At 43.9% G+C, this 20,735-nt stretch overlaps 1 protein-coding gene and 1 non-coding gene across 8 annotated transcripts in view; both read left to right on the top strand.

The window, feature by feature from the left end:
• Window positions 1-20,735, top strand: part of OTOF (otoferlin) — a 773,648-nt gene that overhangs the window by 488,397 nt on the left and 264,516 nt on the right. The window lies entirely within an intron of this gene.
• On the top strand, window positions 18,714-18,786 carry TRNAK-UUU. The gene has a single exon. It is a non-coding gene; the product is annotated as a tRNA-Lys (tRNA).

Here is a 20,735-nt window from a genome sequence, read left to right on the forward strand (position 1 = left end):
TTGACTTCCTGGTTCCGATCTTGGCCTGTTCTCTGACTTCTTTAATTGCTTCTTGCCCTTGACCCTTGCTTTGGACCTGACCCATGATTGTCTGCTGCATGCCCAGACATCTGACCCACCTCTTGAACTTTTGCTGTCTACTGCCTGCCCCGACTTCTGGCCTGTCTTCTAGATCTTTGCTACCTTCAGCCTGCCCCGGCTTTGCCCTGTGCTCAGAGTCCTGTGCTTGCTACTTCCCCCAGGACTCTCCTAAGACCTGCTGGCCATCAGAACCCAAGAGCTCAACCCGCAAGGGAGTCGGGTGCTGTAAGTGAAGTTCCTGTTTGTCCCACTTGGTTGAGCCCATCTGCTGTCAATTTGGACAACGGGCTTGCTCATCCAGTAGCGCCAGCCACACAACAGCTCAAAGGTCCATGTAACTAACACCAGGGTTCATTCCAGTGGGAAAGAGGATACATCTCTGGGGCCCTAGGCTCTTGGGGGCGGGGACCCCCACACACAGTCCCTTGCTTACTTCTGTCTCCCTTGGATCATAGTACTCATACTTAGGATGTCCTTGTGTAGGGCAGCTTTACCACTGAAGAACCACTCTGGACATCCTGGTTAGGTGTTCCACAAAAATTTACTGCAATTTCAAAAATACTTAAAGGTCAATATTCAAAGCCATTTAAATGGATAACTCATAAGTTAGACATCCAATACGTCTGTAATACGAAATGTCATACATTTTTCACCATATGACAATTTATATATAATGTCAGCCCTTCATAATACATAACAAAATCGTCACTTGGTTCTAATATTTATCTAAGGTATTTACTGTAGCCTTACTCAAGGTTTGTCTGTGAAATCAAAACATTTTTTTTAGAAGGACGGGGATGGTTTCATATAGTTAATATCCGGCACCCCCCTCGGTGCCTTTATCATTTAATCATCAACACACCCTTCAACCTCCATGTTTTTATTTCAAAAATGTATTTTAAAAACTTTTCAGAGATAGGCATCAGTAAATTCCATTCTTTATTCTTTTTTTATTTGTTTTATCTTCTATCCTTATTTTCTTCGTGCAAAAACACTATCAATTATTACCCCAAACCGTCAGAAATTGAGTTGCTATACTTAGCTTTCAAATGTCTCAGGGATATTCGAGACATTTGAAAGGACATGCGCCGGATATTAACTATATGAAATCATTCCCGTCCTTCTAAAAAAAGTTTTTGATTTCACATACAAACCTTGAGTAAGGCTACAGTAAATACCTTAGATAAATATTAGAACCAAGTGACGATTTTGTTATGTACTAGTTATACACTTGGTGGACAATCTCTGTTTTGGAATAGAGCCCTTCATAATAGGCACTCCCAGCCAAACCAAAATGGCCTTCATTTGCCTTCAATTTAATCATTGGCCTAGTCCATTTATGTAACTACTATCCAATTTTTTTAGTTTGTGAATTTATGCAAGTACATTTTTCTTAGCTGCATGAGGTTTTATAGCTAAGGTGCTGCTATATCTTCAACACCCAGATAAGTTGGATTTTACTTGCATAAATTACTTGCTAGTTTCTGGCCACAAAAAGCCAGATAACTAAAAAAATCTAACTAGTTTTATTCAAACATAGCTGGTTAGATTGTTTTGTTATCCAGCTATATGTTGTGGATAACTGTGAGCAAATATATTCAGCAGGACGTTTAATTCTGCTGAATATCTGGGACAAGTTATCCAGCTAACTTTAGCTGGATAACTTATCCAATTACTGGCTTGGGGGTCGATTTTAAGGCCCGTGCGCACATGTCCATGTGTGTGCGGTTCCTGGCGTGCGGTCATGGATGCACTGATTTTACAACAGGTGCAAATTATAATATCTGATGGCCACATGCACATACATGCCGTATTTTAAAATCCATGTGTGTATGTGCGAGCGGCTCGCCACTCACGTGCACAGGGGGGCAATTTTAGGAAAATATGATTTGTGACGCAACCTGGCCTTCCCCATTTCCAATTAAGGAGCGGACTGGGTGGGAACTTTCCTATCCCTAACCCTACTCCCTAACCCTACCCTTCCTACCATTTCCCCTCTCCTCCCCGACCCCTAACCTAACCCTACCTATCCCTAATTTTTTTATTTTAATACTTACTGCTCCCCAGGAGCAAAAATACTCTCTATGCACCAGCCGACTGCCGGTGCACACTTCACAGGGACAGCGGCTAATGGCGCTGTCCTGGCCCACCCCCAGCCACACCCCTCCCCACCCTGATCATGCCGGGCCCCTTTTGTAGGGCCCGGCACTTCAGCACATAACAGGGGTTTTGTGCATGTCTGGGCCCTTGCAAACATGTGCACGGTGCATGCAAGACTCGGCCACATGCATAACCCCCATTACTTACGCACATGGCCCTTTTAAAATTGGGCCGTTACTGAATATTGGGTCCTTAAGTCCAATTCCAACAAAAATTCTCCAATATATCTTCACATAGAAATAAATAACCTAAAAGTGCCCCATTCTCAGTTTTAAGAGTTGCATCAGTGTCCCTTTGGATGGCAAACACTAGGACAAACCCAGCCTTCCAGTGGGTAGAAGGAGAGCAGCCCCAGTGAGGACTGGGATCTCCTATCTCTTTCCCTAGTGACACAACTTGGATTTCTGGTGGTAGAAAGTCCCAAAAAGAGTTTCAAAAATCCAAACTTTCTCTCCTTCTCAGTGGGCATGAACTGGTGGCAAAAATTCCTCCCAAAGCAAAATGGAGCAAAACTCTGCAAAAAATACTTCTCTTTGCTTTTCTCTGTCATTACTCTGTCAGGTCACTCCTCTCCCTTCTTAGCTGGGTGAAAGGAGTCACAGCAGGCAGGAACAGGATCCAAAAAAACACTGCCCCCCCCCCCCAAAGAAAGAAAAGATCAGCTATTCTCAAACTCTTTGCCACTTCTTCTCTTTCACTCTGTACAGCCACACTCCTTCCAGACCTCGAGGCACTGGATAAGGAAAATGCTTCTTCTCTAGAATCTGTCTGGGTACCCAGAAATAGGAAAACTCCTCTCTGCTTCTTCACATTCCAACTCAAAGATCCAGAACGTAAATGCTGCTTCCTCTGGTATCAGGTTGGGGCCCAAACAAAGGGGACCTCTCCAAAAGCACACCTGCAACTCAAAGGACTAGAAACCAAAAACCTCAAGCTACACCAACCCATGTGCAGAGCTGCCCTTTATAGGAAACTACTGACCAATCTAGACAAGCCTTTGTGGAGGTCCCTGCAGGGATGTTCTGCAAATTATTGTCTCTCTAAATCCCAGTAAGAGAGGAAGCTGGAGACAATTTAGTTAGTGCAAAGTCAAACATTGGCCACATGATGGAGCTCTGGTGATCCTCACATCTAAACAATAGATTATACTTTTCATTCCATACAGGAGATCCAGAACATAGCACTACAAAACAAATTAATTATTAGAGATTTGACAAGCTCTTGGTAGAGAAGAACCCCACCTGAAAAAAGAATTACAAGGTTAATATTGATCCTTCCAAAAACAAAAAAAGAAAAGAAAAAGACACCATTTTTTTGGCATTTTTAACCATTCTGTAATTTTTATAGAAGGGTTTTCATTTCTTTTTTCAAAACATTGCATATATTTACCTGGCAGAAACTATAACCCATTCCCACCCTCCAAATGGGAACAACCATTGGTCTGGCTGAAAAGAGTATCAGGATAAATGGAAATTGCTGCGCTGAAGTCTGTCTTTGCAAATACAGGAAAGGCAGTAAACATGGAAATGCAGATGGACTCTCCAGAAAAGATGAATCAGGACTGCCTTGACAATTGCTGCTGAGATCCGACCATCATCCAAATAAGTCTCAGTCTGGGGGTCTGTTTTTAAGGTGGGGAGGTGTGGCAAAATAAGAATTTATGGGTGTAAATTTAGCCATTCAGAGAGGAAGCATATTTAGCAACAGATGATTGACCCTTGCATTTGGCATTTGTGGCCATCGGTGAGACAGGTGTTTCCTTCATGGAACTTTAGTTTTGAAGGCTCTGTGTGGCCTGCCGTTTGGGCTGTTGAAGGCATCGTTGACAGACCTTACATTGAAGCTAGTTACATATTGGTTAGCCTGCTGATACTCTCAAGAGAAGTTAACTATACCTTCTTCTAATCTCCATCTCCTTCCCCTTTTTTCCTTTTACTGTTGTATTGCTTCCTTTCTCTGTTACACATTTTCTCCCTTACCCTTCCCACTTAGCTCTTTCTAGGGACGTGTACTCATCTAAAACAAAATAGACAGCACTAATGATGACATTTGCTTCGTTTCATGCTTCCATCTGAAATGGCAAAAAAGGAAAGCGTTTCCATGTACAGCTCAAGCCCTTTCTCTACTCTTGTTCTGCCTCTGCTCTCTCATCCCACCTTTTTCTTTTTCTTCACCTCTTGCTCTTTGCCCTATCCCCTCTCCTCGCTTCCTAATCCTAACCATAATTTTACCACAGAACTTACTTAGAAGGCATTGCTGGCCTTTCCTCTTATTACCAGAGCTTCTCTCTCCTCTGCAAGCACACACCAAATCCAGCCTTTTAACACCGTGGGCATTGCTTAGCAGAAGCACTATCTAACAATTACACCCATAAATCACATTATGCCTTGCTATTTTAATCAATGCAATACATTTGGGCCATGAAAATTGAAAAAAATTCAAAAGCCCACATAACACAGAGTTGCAATTTCAATACCCTGCATTGGTGCCTGCATGATAAAACTGCCCCAGTAATGACCGGGCAGGAAATATATTGGGGACTCTAACATTGCTTCAAATAAAAATGAAAAAGTGACTTAACATAAGGTGAGAGATCATTACCATTTACACAGAGTTTGCAAGCAGAACTGTAAAGAGAATCTTTGTCATTTTTCTTTTTTCTATAATTTATGTTTTGCTATCTTCCCCCTTGATTAAGAGAGCAACACTAAGGGCCTGATGTACCAAGCATATTTCCCTTAGACATGAAGGGGTAGATTTTTAAAGAAGGACTCACCAATTTTATAACATGCGTGGCATGTTTTTTTGTAATCCACGCGCATCTGTGCGGGCGACGCGCACAAGGGGGGGTAGATTTTAGCAAATTTAACACGGTGACGAGAACGGGCCTCTCCCAGTTCCCTACCCCCCTGCCCATACTCCCTCCCTCTTCCCCTGTCCTTCCCACCCCCTAAACCCTTTACCCTACATTTTATTTTTTCATTTTGTTGCTCACTGCTCTGTTGGAGCAGTAGCAACTTGCGCAGGCCGTCAGTCCCTTCTCCGGTACAGCCTCCATCCCCGCCCCTCGGACCTTTCCTTTGGTCTGGCACTTCTGCGTGTAACGAGAATTACGCGCGCGTCCGGGCCCCTTCTAAAATGTGCGTGGTATGCGCAAGGCCCGGCCGCGCGCGTAACCCCCAGATTTTACGGGCGCAGGGGATTAAAAATCAGGTCAAAATTAGGGAAAAACCCCTTCAGTACATCTGACCGTAGAAGCATGTAGGTTAAACATTGTTAATATGTTCATCTTTTTTTTTTCAACTATTATTGAGTGCTGTTTTTCCATATGTGAAAACATTATCTTTTTTTTTATCACTAAAAGCATCTCACCTTGGGCCTTCGGGGAGGGGCGAGTTATAAATAAGAGAAAAACATTCCCTTAATATGATAGTGAAGAATAGGTGATGGAGAGGCAAGGTGGCTAGAGATATTGGGGCGGATTTTCAGAGCCCTGCTCGCGTAAATCCGCCCAAAACTGGGCGGATTTACGCGAGCAGGGCCCTGCGCGCCGGTGAGCCTATTTTACATAGGCTCACCGGCGCGCGCAGAACCCCGGGACTCGCGTAAGTCCCGGGGTTTTCGGAGTGGGCGTGTCGGGGGCGTGTCGGCAGCGTTTGGGGGCGGGTACGGGGGCGTGGCTACGGCCCGGGGGCGTGGCCGCGCCCTCCGTACCCGCCCCCAGGTCGCGGCCCAGCGCACAGGAGGCCCGCTGGCGCGCGGGGATTTATGCCTCCCTCCGGGAGGCGTAAATCCCCCGACAAAGGTAGGATGGGGGTTTAGACAGGGCCGGGCGGGTGGGTTAGGTAGGGGAAGGGAGGGGAAGGTGAGGGGAGGGCAAAGGAAAGTTCCCTTCTAGGCTGCTCCGATTTCGGAGCGGCCTAGGAGGGAACGGGGGTAGGCTGCGCGGCTCGGCGCGCGCAGGCTATACGAAATCGATAGCCTTGCGCGCGCCGATCCAGGATTTTAGCCGATACGCGCGACTAAGCGCGTATCTACTAAAATCCAGCGTACTTTTGTTTGCGCCTGGAGCGCAAACAAAAGTAGGCTGTTCGCGCTCGTCTGAAAATCTACCCCATTATGCTGTGCCCTTCGCTTCGCTCTTTGGGGCGGATTTTCAGAGCCCTGCTCGCGTAAATCCGCCCAAAACCGGGCGGATTTACGCGAGCAGGGCCCTGCGCGCCGGTGAGCCTATTTTACATAGGCTCACCGGCGCGCGCAGAACCCCGGGACTCGCGTAAGTCCCGGGGTTTTGGAGTGGGCGTGTCGGGGGCGTGTCGGGGGCATGTCGGCAGCGTTTTGGGGGCGGGTACGGGGGGCGTGGCTACAGCCCGGGGGCGTGGCCGCGCCCTCCGTACCCGCCCCCAGGTCGCGGCCCAGCGCACAGGAGGCCCGCTGGCGCGCGGGGATTTACGCCTCCCAGAGGGAGGCGTAAATCCCCCGACAAAGGTAGGATGGGGGTTTAGACAGGGCCGGGCGGGTGGGTTAGGTAGGGGAAGGGAGGGGAAGGTGAGGGGAGGGCAAAGGAAAGTTCCCTTCTAGGCCGCTCCGATTTCGGAGTGGCCTAGGAGGGAACGGGGGTAGGCTGCGCGGCTCGGCGCGCGCAGGCTATACGAAATCGATAGCCTTGCGCGCGCCGATCCAGGATTTTAGCCGATACGCGCGACTACGCGCGTATCTACTAAAATCCAGCGTACTTTTGTTTGCGCCTGGAGCGCAAACAAAAGTAGGCTGTTCGCGCTCGTCTGAAAATCTACCCCTTTGTGCACAAACAGGAAAAGAAACGAGGATGCAGATTAGCTTAGCCTTTAGTGATGTTCTTAGTGAGTTGAGGCAGATTCGCTAGAACCCAAATATCTTCAGAGGTGCGTGGAAAACCGGAGGCTGAATGTGAACCAGGCAAAATTTCAGCCTCATTTAAGGTGAACAGAATTTTCAGCTTTTCCCCAGGATTCAAGGAGGAAGTTCATCAAAATATTTCCTAGCGAATCATGAGGGGGGCAGAAGAAGGGAGGAAATCGGACAAATTTGACATGAATTTACAGGACTCTGCATTGAATCTCATTGCTGCAGACCACGCGAGTCAGGTGAATCTGCTCCAGCTTTGGAGCAGATTCATCAATTTGAAGACTCTGGCATTGGATTGAAAATATTATAAAAGGTCCCACAAATCAGACTGTCTTGTGGGTTCATTAGCAAACATTATTTGAAAAGTATGCACACGCCTAGCGACTGATTTGGGTTATACTGTAATAATAATCGCATATTTTCTGTTGCCTTGTTCATGCACCCGGGAAATGCAGTGATTCTGCAAGCCCCTGCACCACCCTTGAGCATCGTATTCCTGTTATTAAAGGTTCTGATGCCAAACTACCAAGCAACATTGCGTTTTGCTTTTAAAACATGTGCTTCTTTGCTTGCAATCACTTTTTTAAATTGTATATCCAGCTGCTTCAGTCTGACTTTGTTTAAATGAATGAACAACTACACTGTGATCAAGGCTGGTGCAAGGGTGTTGGGCACTCTAGGCGAACCTTCAATCTTGTGCCCTCCCCCTTTCACACCTCCCTGTTAGTGGCAGCTCTTGCATAGTAGTCTCCTCTCTCACCCCACTCAGCCTTCTCTTCTCATTCTCCCCTCACCCTCAGGCCATCCCTTTGCCCCCATCCACAGTGCCCAGCATCTGTTTTCTCTGTTTCCCTGTCCAGCATCTCTCCTCTCTTCTTCTCCCCACTCCTGCCTCAGTATCCTCCTCTTTCTCCCCTTCACTACCTGCTCAGCAGGGCAGTATCATCCCAGTCTCTTTGCCCCCATTTTGCAGTACCCAGTATCCTATCTCTCCTACCTGAACTGGAATCCTCTCTCTCCACCCAACCCTTACTTATTCAGCACCCTCTCTACATAACTTCCCCACCCAGCCACCCGGCTTCCTCTCAGTCTCCACCCTCTACATCAGATTTGAACATAAGAAATTGCCATGCTGGGTCAAACCAAGGATCCATCAAGCCCAGCATCCTGTTTCCAACAGAGGCCAAACCAGGCCACAAGAACCTGGCAATTACCTAAACACTAAGAAGATCCCATGCTACTGATACAATTAATAGCAGTGGTTATTCCCTAACTAAACTTGATTTGCCACCCCTCTTCCCCCAAACTTTTGACACCCTAAGTGACTGCCTAATGGACGAACGGACATAACTGTAATGTGTCAAGTCAACACAGTCTTTATGTTGTTCTCGCAAAACACGTTCTGCCTTCACTTGTGTTTCTAAACAGTCAGTTAACCATTTTTCCAGCTTCGGATACCAAAACAACTCAGTTCTTGATTACCAAGAGATTTTTTTGGAATGGTGACCAATATAACACTTACTGTGAATGAGAAGGAATCAAGGAGAGAGAGCATAGACTCTCGATATTGTTACAGATAATGAGTTTTCTCTGAAGCCCCAGTTCAGTCTGTGTGAGGCAAAACTGCAGCTGTAATAGAAGCTGTGGAAGAATATCTATGGTAAAAAAAAAAAAAATGCCTTTCTCAGGAGCTTATGGCTAAGGATTCAGAATGAGCTGTTAGCTTGCAAAGAGTCTTTCCCTCAACTGAAAATCCCTCCAGGCAAAACTGTCCCTTGCTACCTTGAACTCAAGGACCAATAGAAAGGTGAGAAGAACACAGAAAGAGGGCAGAACAGGAACAGGTTCAATTAGGAGTACAAAACACTCAAACAGTAGCTAACAATAACCAAACAGGATACAGAATTCATATCCTACAGAAAATCTAAGCCAAGCAGTAGTACAAGACGACACAGGGTAGTAGTGTATAATAAGACATATAGAAATACATTGTGGAGACTGAACATCCTTGCTAGTGGTTAGTGTTGAAAGAGATGTGAATGTGTTTTCCGGTTAGCTGTACTGCTGCTTCAGTCTGTCATTATAGATCTCTGATAGCATTTTATAAATAAAGCAGTAACATATTTCACTGTTACGCATTGTTTTTGATTTTTATTAGCACCCCTAAGATACATAGGAAAGTTTCATATAAGCCTTCAGCCTCTAAGTGGCCACAGGATTTAAGTCAACACCACACATACTCAAGAGTTTTATTCATATCCAGCATGGAAGGAAAGGGTTTATAGATTTGGCCAGAATTACATGTCTGCAACCCTTCAGATGATGTAGACTGTACAACAGTCTACATCACCAATGATTAGAGCAACTAGCTTTTCATTTATAGTCCTTAAATGTGCAAGGAAGTGTACGCTGTGTTTCTCTAATAGTATAGGGTAGAAAGAAAGCAATTTATTAAACTTGTATTACAAACAATCATTTTTAGATTAGTCACAGCACAGATTTTATTGGAAAATGATCAGCAATGTGCTGTAAGAGAAATTAGAAATTGAGCTGGCAATGGAAATAACAGTATCATATAAGCATCAAGAACTCAGTGAAAAATGACAATGGAAGCAGTTTAAATTTGGCCATTTTCTTCTGCTCCATTTTGGGATTCCAGCTCACTTGGAGCTGGTCTTTACTGGGCTAAAGCACCACGAGCCTTCACTGGCAATTACCTCTGGGATTTCTCTTTATAACTTCCCACCTAGCCCAGTCACAACAATATCAGGGCATCCTGAGTCTGGCCAGTAAGTCTCACTGTTGAGCAATGACTGATATTTCCCTCACCTCTCCAACTCCCCCTCCCCCCCCCCCCCCCCCAGGGGCCATGAATATCTGCAGCATTCCCAGCCCTCACTGACCATTAGAATGGAATCCCTAACCCAGGAAGCAAACCTAGGTCCTATATATAATAATGCCACTGAGCCACCAGTCTGGTCCCTGTGTATACTCATTCTGTACTGGAAATCACATGGAAGGTATGTTTGGCAAGCTTTCAAATAACTATGCTACAGATTTGCAGGAATATTTGCTGGAGACTCCACTAGTTTGCTGGGACACTTGGAAGCTGGACACTTAGTGGGTACTACATGATGAAATCTTTGGATTGGTAATTGATTGCAGTAGCAAGTAGAGATGTGCATTCGTTTTTGCTGAATTGGAAAATTGCAACGAAATTGTCCAATTCGGCATGTTTCAGGGAGCCCGAAAAAAATCAGGATTTTCCTGTTTTTTCGCAAAAATTCGTTTTTCCGATTAGTGCGCACTAACGGGAGTCAGTGCGCGCTAACTCCTCGTTAGTGCGCGCTGTCCTGTTAGTGCGCACTAACAAAAACTAACAAAAAGTAACAAAAACTAACAAAATCTAACGGTTTTTGTTAGTGCGCACTAACAGGAGTTAGCGCGCACTAACGGGGAGTTAGCGCGCACTAACTGGGAGTTAGCGCGCACTAACTAAAAATCGATTTTTCGCGAAAAAAAAGACCCGAACCGAAAAAAACCGACATTTTCCATGGCGGCCGAAAAACGAAGAACGACACGAACACAAAAAACTATGCACATCTCTAGTAGCAAGTACTAATATTCAGAAGTAAATATTTAGAAATCTTCATAACAAGCCATATTTTACAGCACCTTAAACCTCTAAAGCCTTTATCTTATTCTTTGTACCTCCTGCCCACTGTCTGGCCAGGAAATATCAGATAATGCTGGTTAATTCAGGAATGCGCCCTGATGTAATTGACCATGCACTGAAAGGCTCATTGCCAGTGGCAGTACAACATAAAGCAGTGAAGTGCAATGTATTGGCTTTTAGTATAATAACAAAATATCATAGAAACATAAGAAAATAGATACAGAGAACAAAGCCATTTTCAATACCTACTGCTTCCGGAGCTCTGATTTTGCCATCATTTCCCTACTGCTTATGGTCCTCTGTGTTTGTTCAGATCATTATGTAGTACCCATACCCATTGACGAGACAGTAGAAGGAAATCCAGTCTGCACAATACTTGAACCCCTCATGTCCCCAAAAACTATCGACCAATGATCTGCTTGCCTATGATTTATAAGCTGTTCACTGCAGTCAATGCAAACAGAACACAACATCACCACATTGATTCCAATAAAATCTTGGAAATAGAACTGAAAGATAACAAAAGAGGAGCGTAAGGAATCAAAGACCAGCTGATTTATTATTTATTTGTTTGCCATTATTTATATTCTGTCAGATTACCAGATATCTGTTCTTGGTAGCTTACAAAATCACATAAAAATGGTTGAGCAAAATCATGCCTTTATATTACAGAGAAGGCTTCTTGAATCAAATAGTCCTTTAACTTTCTCCGGATCATCTTATAATCCTGAATCTTCTGCACGGGTAATGGGAGCTGGTTCCATAATACTGGGGCTTTCCACGAAAAAGCCCACTCTCAAGTCTCTTCTAATTCGTCTCCTTTACACTTGGAACTGCCAACACAGAGAGAACTCATGGAGCACAAACTCTGAGAAGGACAATACCAGGGAGCCATATTTTTTTAAATAATTAGGACCTTCATTATATATTAGGTGGCGCACTAACATCTTAATTTTAAACTTTATCCTTTGCTCTGCCAGAAGCCAATGCAGATTCTGTAGTATTGGCAACATATGCTCCCACAAAGGGGTTGCTTAATTAATCTAGGTGCTGTATTTAACAATAATTGCAAGGTTCTTATTTGATATTCGGGCAAGCCAATATATAAGGCATTGCAGTAGTCCAACTTTGTTAGAACAAAGGATTGAATTACAATTCTAAAATCCTTCTCCTTCAAGATATGTTTTAACTTACATAACTTTCTCAGCTTAAAAAACGCTACCTTGACCACTTTCTTTATTTGTGCACAAAATGAAAAAGTAAATTTTGCCTGGTTCCTCACTGAATTGGAAAAATTGATTTTTGTACCATTATATACTAACTGCTGAGTAGGGACTGACAGAGAGTGACAGAGAATGTCTCTAAATGAGATTTAGAGACATTCAGTTTCAAATTATCTTTCATCCAACACTCCATTTCCTGTAATACACAACAAATCAGGGCAAGTGTGGCTTTCACTGTTGTACAAATACGAAACAATAACTGTATGTCATCCACATAGACCTTAAAGAATAGCCCTAACTCTTGTAGTTTATTACAAAGGGGATGCAAATATATATTAAATAGGCAGACCCCATGCAGGACACCCATGATGAGGATTGCTATCCTATCTGTACCTGCTGCACTCTTCCCTTTAGAAATGATGCAAACCAGTGACCTATAGTTCCCTTATTCCATATACTGATGCTGAATAAAGCCATTATGAATAGCTCTATGCACAGTCGAAACCTCAGTATAGCATGGATTGATTATTATCAGAAGGCCTTAGATAGCATCCCCCACTCTTGGAAAATAAATTTCCTTGAAATATACAAAGTGAATCCTGTATTGGTAGAATACATCAAGTTCACCATTAAAATGTGTCCATCTGAATTATGAGGATGGACAATATGTCATTTTCAATATTAAGTTCCAGCGAGGAATATTTCAGGGAGATTCCCTATCAGTGCTTTTGTTTTGTTCGGCATTAAACCCACTGAGTACTCTTATTATCTCCTTCAGTTATGGAATTTGTCTTAATCCTAGAGTGACCAATCCTCTACCAAAGTTATCTCATTTACTATTTGTTGTTGATTTGAGACTCTACAGTTCTTGTGAGGCTTATTTAGGAGAACCACTTCATGTGGTGAAGAGTTTCTCAGGTGATATCAGAATGACACTTGGCTTGGATAAATGTGTTAAGGCAACTTTCCTTAAAGGAAAATCAAGCAAAACTAAAAACATCTCCCTGAATGAATATTGCAATATAAAGGAACTGGAGCAGGAAGGCGTATATAAATTCAGCATAAACTATTGAGAGAAAATATCAGTAAAGAATACTATAGGAGGGTGAAGCTGATATTGAAGAGTGCATTAACAGCACAAAACAAGATACAAGCTATTAACCAGCTTGCAATCCCTGCATTATTATATAGTTTTGGAATAGTAGACTGGCTTCATACATATCTTGAAGAGTTGGACATAAAAACAAGAAAGCTCCTCCACACCCATCAAGTAATTTATAAGAACCAGTGTATGCCAAGATTGTATATCCCTAATGCTGAAGGTGGTATGGATCTTATTGAAATTAGTAATACCTATAGAGCTACCATAATAGGCCTTCAGTCATCCTTAATGGCATCAATGGATCCAAATGCTAAAATAGTGCAGAAGTACGAAAGTGAACAACCATCCTCACTCTCAGTCCTTAAACTGGGACAATCATTCTGGCAGAGAATCCATCAGTATACAAAGGTAAAGAAGCTACAGAATTAGCAAAACAAGAGAAGAAACTCTTTAACAAATCAAATCAGAAAACAAGGAAGAATAATTTGCAGAAGCATAAGTTCAGAGAGCTACTTCAGCAAGCTCACATAGCTCAAGATTTGACATAGCAGTAATTGAGGAAAGGTTATTTCAGACCTATGGATGAAAGCTTGGCAATTGTAGCACAGAATAGTGCACTACAGACAAGATGGTTCACAGCCAGCATAGAAGACTGGTAAAATGGAAAAATGCAGATTCTGCAGGAAAGAACTGGAAACGGTGTAGATAGGCCTTAGGCCTGAGCTATGTATTTCCTGACTCTGCTGGCAACATATTTCGCAACCATGTGCTTTGGCAAGCTCAATACCGGAAGAAGGCAACACCCCAGAGACGGTACCTGATTGGACTATAAAGCAACGTTCATAATTGGATATTAGAAGAAGATAATACACCCAGGATGCGCATCAATGTATTTCTATTGGACAATGCAAAAAGTTTAAAAGTCCCTTCCCGAGACCTCCGCATTTGAGAAGCAAGCTGAATGTCCTTTGCCACTGACCTGCGTCTCCAGAGAAACAACGACTTCCTCTTATTCCTTGTTCCTCTTTCTATATAGTCTTTGTATTGCTATCAATAAATTTGTCTTTTAGATCATAAAGCTGTCTGAAGGTGCTTTCCGACTACCCGCAGAAAAACAACGGTTACATATCTTGTTGCTGGATGTGATGTGCTGATGTGCTGTATATTCAGAGGCACAACAAGGTAGCACGGCTTATTCATTGGAAGCCGTGTGAACATTATAACATCAACATACCAAACAAACATTCGGGCCGATACAGTAAGGAGCGGTAGGAAGAGCTGAGTTAGTGCCGGGCACACCTGCATTTGCCGCACGCACAATCCGGCTCACCTACCGCTCGATACTGTATTTAAATAGCTTGCAAATGCAAGCCGCATCCAAGAAGCGTCAGAGAAGGGTTAGGCCCGCGCAATCCATTTTACTGTATAGAGCGCTATACAGCGCCTATACAGTAACCTGGGTGCGCTGGTACCTGTCATTTCAAATGACATTTGAAATGACAGGTACCAGGAAGTGGACGGTTCTCCTATGCTCGGTTCTCCTACGTTCGGGATTGCCAGTCCTCTCTACCCTCCTCCAGAAGCAACGAAAGCTGGCCGGTGAGTGAAAAAGGGGCAGCCCAGTTCTCTCTACCCTCCTCCCGAAGCAACGAAAGTGAAAAAGGAGAAAAGGAGAAAAGCGACATGTGAAGTGTAACCTACTTTTCTTGCAGCCCTCCTCCAGAGACGCACCGCGGCTCCCTCCCGGGGGCAGCCGGCGACGAAAGCGGCCCGCCGGCGAAGATGGATGCCTGCATGGGCCCTCTGACACGATCGCTCCAGCTGTGGCCACTTCTCCTGCGTGCATTCAGCCTGTGCGTGCAATTTGGCCGCTCAAGGCGTGACGTCAAAGCGATCGTGTCAGAGGGCCCGTGCTGTCTTTCGCCACCGTGCTGTCTTTTCACCACCGTCCTGTCCCCAGGAGGCACAACCCTAATAGAATAATGTTGTAACTTCTGCTTCTCTTCGCTTTGTTAATATCTAAGGTTATTGTACCCCCATTCCATGTAAACCGACATGATATGATTGTATCATGAATGCCGGTATAGAAAAGCACCAAATAAATAAATAAATAAGTACGAAGAAGTTGTGATCACCTGGGACATTCCTATTCCCAGAGACAGTGAAGATCAATGTGAACCAGATATTGTGGTGAAGGAGAACACAAGAACAGCATTGCTGAAAGAGGTGTCAGTACCCAGTGACCATTCTGTGGATCGTATGGAGAAAGCAAAAATTCTTAAGTACCAAGAAATGCAATCAGAGACCCAAAAAAGGTGGTAAAAAGATATAGAAATAGTCCCAATCATAGTGGGTGCCATTGATCTGATTTCCAATCCCACCATGATATGTTGCCAATTCTATTTATTTATTTATTTAAAATCTTTTCTATACCGTTGTTCAGTGTACTACCGTCACAACGGTTTACATAGAGGCACATATATGCCCTATGAACTCCAGGAGGCAGCTCTCTTTGGCACAAGGCAAGCACCAAGAAGGGCATTAGCAGCAGTAAATGTGAGAGATTGAGATCATCTCCAACATGCCCGAGCTTACGAACCAGATCCATTCCTGACCTGTCCAGGTATGCACAAAGCAAACGCAGTTGGAGAAATTGCCCCACAGAGAGATATAGGAAAGGAAATATTGGAAAACAAAATACAGCATGCCAAATTGGTTTGTGATAAAATACTGTCTATTTCAAGGGGTTAATTAGCACACTCATTTACTGCCCTGTTGTTTCACCTTTGAAGACATGGGTTTATATTTTCAACGAATGTATCAAAGGGATGCTGCAAGTGAAGACCGAGGTATGTTACATGGCAAGGGTTCAGTGGTATCTCTCGCATAGTATCCTTCTCTCTCACCCCAATCATCAGCAGTCACTTCTCACTCTCCCCTTATCCTCTGACTATCCTGAATCTCCTTCTCCCATCCACAGTGCCCAGCATGCATTTTCTCTGCCCCCTCCCCCCCCCCCCCCCCCCTCCATCCAGCAGAGCTGTGTGGGATCCCAGAAGCTGGAACAGTAGGAGATGCTGCAGGTCAAGAATGAGGTGTAGGGGCAGAGTTGTTGAAAGGCTCAGCATTGGAACAGCAGGAGTCCCACATGCCAGGATTGAGATGCATTGGCAAAGGCGTAAGGAGAATATTCTACTACGTATGTCCACTCTGGGGGTCATACTCAGTCACTGGCCAGATTGCAAAGTTAGCCAGATAAACATATCCAGCTCACTTTGAAGGGATATTTAGTGGAACAGCCACACTATTGGAAGTAACCGACTACACTTTGGCTCAACCAGAGTTCGCTGGGTAAGTTTATCTCTGCAGATACTATTTTCTTGGGCAATTTTCAAAGGGAAAGTATGCACAAAAGCTGCAGTATTTTAAGCTGATGCAGATGTTAGTTTTGCCACCAGTTGATTATTTATGTGTGTAGATTTGTACATCGCCTAGTACCTTGTAGGCGATTCATAAATTTTAATATGGATTTTTAAAGTAAAGATCTTGTTAACTTTGAATATAGGATTTAGCCAGATAACTTATCTGGCTAACTTAACTCCACCCCAGAATGCCCCTGGAACACCCCTACATTATCTGGCTAAATTTTAGATGGTAATGAGTTGGCATTTAGCCAGATAACTTGTGCATATCTGGCTAAATGCCTCTAAATATGGATTTGTGTCCAGTACTATTCATCCTAACTCTTCATGATCACTAAAAAGTTACCCAGTGTTTGAGAAAAGCATATATTTCTCAACATTTATTTGTGTCTCTTTAGACCAATACAAATAGTCACTGTTTTAAAAGGTTTCCCGACTGACTCCAGTAGGGCCATGTACACATGTCAGAGAAAGACTAGACCTTCAGCTTTTAAAATGTATTACCTGATACAGTGGCTGTTCAGCTTTAAAAATTCATGGGTGGGATTAGGGTCCATGGCAGAATGCATTATGCACAGCCTGAATTATTAATGTCCATGCCTACCGAAGGCCCAAGCCTCCATTTTAGAGACATGCTGATATAGTATTGGGGTGAGGGCATGGATGAGGGACGCTTGGGTGCAATATAGGGGTTTCTGTTAGGTGGCCTGAGTACATGTTCAGTATACTGGATAAGAGACTCAAATTAAATCACTCTAAGCAATAATGCTGTTACAGGCTAAATTCTTTATTAAGAGGACAAATCTATGGCATTTTTAAAGCATTTCTACAATGTAAATTAACTTACATTGTAGAAACGAATAGCACTTTCAGCAGCTAAGTCAGCGTCATATGACTATAGAAAAGGATGCAAACCCGCCCACTAAATATATGCAGATATTCCCACAATACAAATTCCTCCTGCTGAAAAAAAAACCCAAAGCCACAACTGTCACAACTCCCTCATTCGCTTTTAGGACCACTGTACTTTCCGGGGCTAGCAGTAGTTATCTTACTTCCCAAAGTGGTCATATTATCAGGGCAATTTTTAACAGCCATTTACCCATCTAAAATCGGCGGTGTTCAAATTGCACATCTTCCCTGTGGGTAAAACTGCATGCGCCGTTTCACAAGATGAGTCCTATTTACATGCCTTCAGCGGAGAAGGTCAGGCTGTGGAATGCTACAACATGCGGAGTTTTGCATTTTTAAAACTATATGCATTGTTAGGAAGGGGGAAAAATAGATGCCAATCTCTGCAGGTACTTTTTTCTTCAGCAGTTTTCAAAGGGGACATATGCACAGCAGCTACGGGTTTTTAAGCTGATGCGAAAGTTACCATTGACAGCAGTTAATTATTTATTATTACTGTTCAGTTGTATAGAGCCTACCCATATGTACCCAGTGCTGTACAGAGAGAGTCCCTGCTTCTAGGAGCTTCCAATCTAGTCAAGCCAGACAAGCAGGACATAACAACGAAAAACAAATACGTTCGGAGTCAACACAGCAAGGCCATGACTGAGAAGATATAACCTAAGTGGGAATTAGGGATGAGTTTTCATTAGACACAAAATAGGACATTTCAACAAAATGTCCTGTTTCGTTTCATTTTTAAAATTCAGTGAAAGAAAAATGAATGAAATTTTGTTTGTTATCATCTATTTTGTTTTAAAATAAATGTTGCTCCCGCTGCAAAAGTCAAAACATGTCCCAGGACTCTCCCAATCCCTAAAACTCCCCTCCCCCACAAGGGTCAGTTTTTCAGCCTCCATGAGGTGAGGGCAGGAGTAATCTTCAGTCAGTTCTGCCCCACCAGTGAAGGAGAAGACAGTGGCACTGGCAGATCCGAGGACAGTGCCATTGTGAAATCTGCCATACAAGAAAATGGCGTCAGGGCAACAAAGAGGTTAGACACCGTGTAGTCCAAAAATAACCTTTTTATTGAGTGGAGACAAGAAATTCAAACAAATGCCCGACTCTGGCCGAGTTTCGCCCACCAAGGGCTGCCTCAGGGGCTGTATGAAGAGGTTCTTTTTGAAAATACCTTTGTAAAACAAACTTCATAACGCATTCACTTGCTGCAGCATGATCGTGTGAATTCTCCGCTCAGGTTGTGGACCAATGCCTGAGTAGCTCAGTCGGTAGAGCATCAGACTTTTAATCTGAGGGTCCAGGGTTCAAGACCCTGTTCAGGCCGGATCTTCTTTCTTCAATCCCAAATCTAAGTTTATTAGGTCCACAACCTGAGCGGAGAATTCGCACGATCATGCTGCAGCAAGTGAATGCGTTATGAAGTTTGTTTTACAAAGGTATTTTCAAAAAGAACCTTTTCATACAGCCCCTGAGGCAGCCCTTGGTGGGCGAAACTCGGCCGGAGTCGGGCATTTGTTTGAATTTCTTGTCTCCACTCAATAAAAAGGTTATTTTTGGACTACACGGTGTCTAACCTCTTTGTTGCCCTGACGGCTTTTTTAGACAACCTACCCTCTTGCTTCATCAATACAAGAAAATGGCACAGCATCAAAAAGCTGCATAGCATTAAATAGATAAAGAGATATAGATACCTTCAGGTCAGTTAAGTGGTGTTTCTCTCTACTATGTTAATGATTATGAAAGACACCGGCCAAGATTAAATATAGTTACTAGGGGTGTGAATCGTGTGATTGATCGTCTTAACGATCGATTTTGGCTGGGGGGGGGAGGGAAATCTGATCGTCGTGTTTTGTTTTTTTTTTAAATCGTTAAAAATCGTAAATCGGGGGAGGGCGGGAAAACCGGCACACCAAAACAACCCTAAAACCCACCCTGAACCTTTAAAACAAATCCCCCACCCTCCTGAACCCCCCCAAAATGTTTTAAATTACCTGGGGTCCAGTGGGGGGGTCCCGGCGCGATCTCCCGCTCTCTGGCCACGGCTGCATTAAGAGAAATGGCGCCGGTGGCCCTTTGCCCTTATCATGTGATAGGGCAAAGGTAGCGCCGGCGCCATTTTGGTTCCTGGCTCCCGACGTCACGCGTGCAGGAGATCGCTCCCGGACCCCCGCTGGACCCCCAGGGACTTTAGGCCAGCTTGGGGGGGCCTCCTGACCCCCACAAGACTTGCCAAAAGTCCAGCGGGGGTCTGGGAGCGACCTCCTGCATGCGGGCCGTATTGCCAATATTCAAAATGGCGCCGGCGCTACCTTTGCCCTCACTATGTCATACGGGTAAAAGTTTTGTGTCGGGCTTCGTTTGGGACACCACCCCCCCCCCCCATGGGAATTTCATTTTTCTCGCGGTTTGGAGGTTTTTTTTCAGGGGCCCCAATTTTCGGGTTAGTGCGCACTAATCTGGCAGAGTTAGTGTACGCTATCGGGAGTTAGCGCACACTAACAGGAATTAGCGCAGACTAACTCCCGCTAGCGTGCACTAACTCAAAAATGAATTTTTTTTCCGAAACTTCAGAAAAAATCCAATCATTTTTCGGTTCTCCCGAACCATTCCGAATTAGGCAATTCCGTTGACATTGCCTTATTTGGGAAAAAGATTGCACATCCCTAGTAGATACATGAAACAGTCTCCTACGATAGGTGGTGTGGGCACAAATGGTTTCAGAATTCACAAAGGCATGGGAGGGGAACAGAGGATTCTTAATGGTAGAAATGCAATGGTAAAGCTGGAGAATAAATAGGCAGTATTGCATTTTCAGTGATGACGTGGGCAGTCTTTTTGTCATGTGGTTATAATTTTATGTATGTTTGATTTTTACGCCGCTTAGGACTTTTTGCGTAAGTGGGTTATAAATAAACAAACAAATAAATAAATACACCTCTGTTCGTTTCTATGCTTTCATATATAAAAATATATATAAATTGGTTGGTAGCTATGTTCCCCACCGTAGTCTCCATTTGGCTTGTGGAATCTCGGGGCATACTCCATCTGTCCATGAGGTTCTCAAGGTGATCCACCAGAAAAGGATTTTTTCAGTGGTTGACCCAGAAACATGGGACCTGGCACCACTTGACTTCAGGTTGGAGGCTAATTATCTGCTGCTTAGAAAAAAAGATGAAAGCATAGCTCTTCCCTGCTTTTTCATGTCTGCCTTAATAAGCAGGGAACATCTTTTGGCTACAGATGGTTTTAGTTTGCATAACTGGGGTGGAGTG

The sequence above is a fragment of the Rhinatrema bivittatum genome, chromosome 3 (assembly GCF_901001135.1).
Source record: "Rhinatrema bivittatum chromosome 3, aRhiBiv1.1, whole genome shotgun sequence".
Lineage (NCBI taxonomy): Eukaryota > Metazoa > Chordata > Amphibia > Gymnophiona > Rhinatrematidae > Rhinatrema > Rhinatrema bivittatum.